Here is a 2570-nt window from a genome sequence, read left to right on the forward strand (position 1 = left end):
AAATTATTCGTCCCTCATAGATTAAACACATTTCATACATTTGTTTAAGCAATAAACACTTAATTTATACATATCTTAGAAATGACTTAAATAGATAATTGGATTTCTAATTACATTAAAAAAGGAATAAATGTAAAAATAAACATGTTATCATATATTTCCATACATTTATCCTAGCGGTACACACTTCGTACATCTTCTAAGAAAGACACAAATAGATCATTGGAATTTTTTTCTCATCACCTTCCAGCAAAAATAATCAAAATGAGACTGGAACAGCTGACGACCAACACCTCGCATTAATCTCTTCAGAATCATCGTTTTAGCGTCCAACCACGATCGCTCAATTGCCTGTGTGTGTGCTCCTGTCGCTGGATCTACATAATATTGCTGGTGGTTCACTGTAGAATGCTGGTACCCCATGGCATTTAGGTTGCGGAAGGTCCAAGCTTGTTGCGTGGTAGACCTCACCCTCCGCCTGGGTAGGCGACATATGGCGGTAGACCTCACGCTATAGTAGCACCGAACAGTTTTAATGCATTGTACTGTTCAATTAACTGATACAACCATATGCAGTGAGAGCAACCTAGTTTGAGAAGGGTGTAATAATTTATGTAGCCTCACATTAGTGAAATTCTGGAATTCTTCAAGGTCTACCGTCTCAAGTTCGTTTAGGGCTGCAGCTGAAATAACTATAAATGTTCCTGGCTAAGGTTTCTATAGACCGAGGCAATTTGAGACATGCATAGGATGCATATAAGCAAAAGAATGACAAATGCGCCTCTTTACAAACAAATGGGGAATATCGTTTTTAAGCAAAGAAGACAGGGAATGGTGTGCTCCTAACACGTACTATGGTCTAGACACGTTTAAAGGCCGATTCACACGACCCGTTTTCTTTCCGACAGGCTGGCCGTCGGTTAACCGCCGTCTAGCTTTAATACAGAGACGGACCGAGGCTCCAGAGCAGAGGAAGGACTTGACCACTCAGCAATAAATGAGTTGAAAGCAGGCAATTCTACTCCCTACATTAGAGAGTTGGAAAGGTTGAAATTGAATACCAGCCAACCACGCAGATTTTGTGTTTTGTGTGGCAGAGGGATGATGTACTCTTAATTTCTGTATGTATATATATATATATAGGTAGTAGGTTGGCCATGGCACCAGCCACCCGTTGAGATACTACCGCTAAAAAGGATATTGGGTCCTTTTGACTCGCCAGACAGTACTACATTGGATCCTTTTCTATAGTTGCGGTTCACTTTTCCTATGCTTACACATACACCGAATACTCTGGCCTATTCTTTACAGATTCTCGTCTGTCCACATACAGCTGACAACACTGGGATTACCAAACAATTTTTCTTCACCCAAGGGGTTAACTACTGCACTATAATTGTCCAGTAGCTACTTTCCTCTTGGTAAGGGAAGAAGAGACTCTTTAGCTATGGTAAGCAGTTCTTCTAGGAGAAGTACACTCCAAAATCAAACCACTGTTCTCTAGTCTTGGGTAGTGCCATAGCCTCTGTACCATGGTCTTCCACTGTCTTGGGTTAGGGTTCTCTTGCTTGAGGGTACACTCGGGCACACTATTCTATCTCATTTCCCTTCCTCTTATTTTGTTAAAATTTTCATAGTTTATATAGGAAATATTTACTTAAATGTTACAGTTCTTAAAATATTTCATTTTTCCTTGTTCCCTTTCCTCACTGGGCTATTTTCCCTGTTGGGGCCCCTGGGCTTATAGCATCTTGCTTTTCCAACTAGAGTTGTAGCTTAGCAGGTAATGATAATAATTATAATATATATATATATATATATATATATATATATATATATATATATATATATATATATATATATATTAATGTCAAAAGAATTGAAATTTGGATTTTTTAAGGAAAATGTATTGTCTCCTAAAAATCTGTAACTTTACTTATTTTATAAGAAAAATCTGAAAATCTTAATCATGTTGAAAAAAACTGTATATTTAAGGTTAATCTGTTTATGTGGTTAGGAATTAGGAAATTAACACATTTATAGGAATAGTATTTACACGAATGATCTATATTTTGCTTCATATATCTTACTCAAAATACCATTGCATACTTTTTTTTAGAATGGACTGTTTTTATGGATTTATGGCATTGTGGTATACAAACCGGTGCTGTGCTTATAAAGACATTCAGCACCCAAAGATATCTATGGTAATACCTATAGTTGTTATTATTATTATTATTATTACTATTATTATTATTAGTAGTATTGTTGTTGTTGTTTTTGTTGTTGTTTTTGTTGTTGTTGTTGTTATTATTATTTGCTAACGTAGCTACAGCCCTATTTGGAAAAGCAGGATGCTATAAGCCCGAGGGGTTCAACAGGGAAAATAGCCCTGTGAGGAAAAGAAATAAGGAAATAATTATATGGGCTATAAGAAACTATGAATAATTATAGAATATCTTAAGAACAGTAAAAACATTTAAATAGATCTTTCATATATAAACTATGAAAAAATGAAAACAGGAGGAAGAGAAAAAGATAGAATAGCGTCCCTGAGTTTACACTCAAGT

The sequence above is a fragment of the Palaemon carinicauda genome, chromosome 24 (assembly GCF_036898095.1).
Source record: "Palaemon carinicauda isolate YSFRI2023 chromosome 24, ASM3689809v2, whole genome shotgun sequence".
Lineage (NCBI taxonomy): Eukaryota > Metazoa > Arthropoda > Malacostraca > Decapoda > Palaemonidae > Palaemon > Palaemon carinicauda.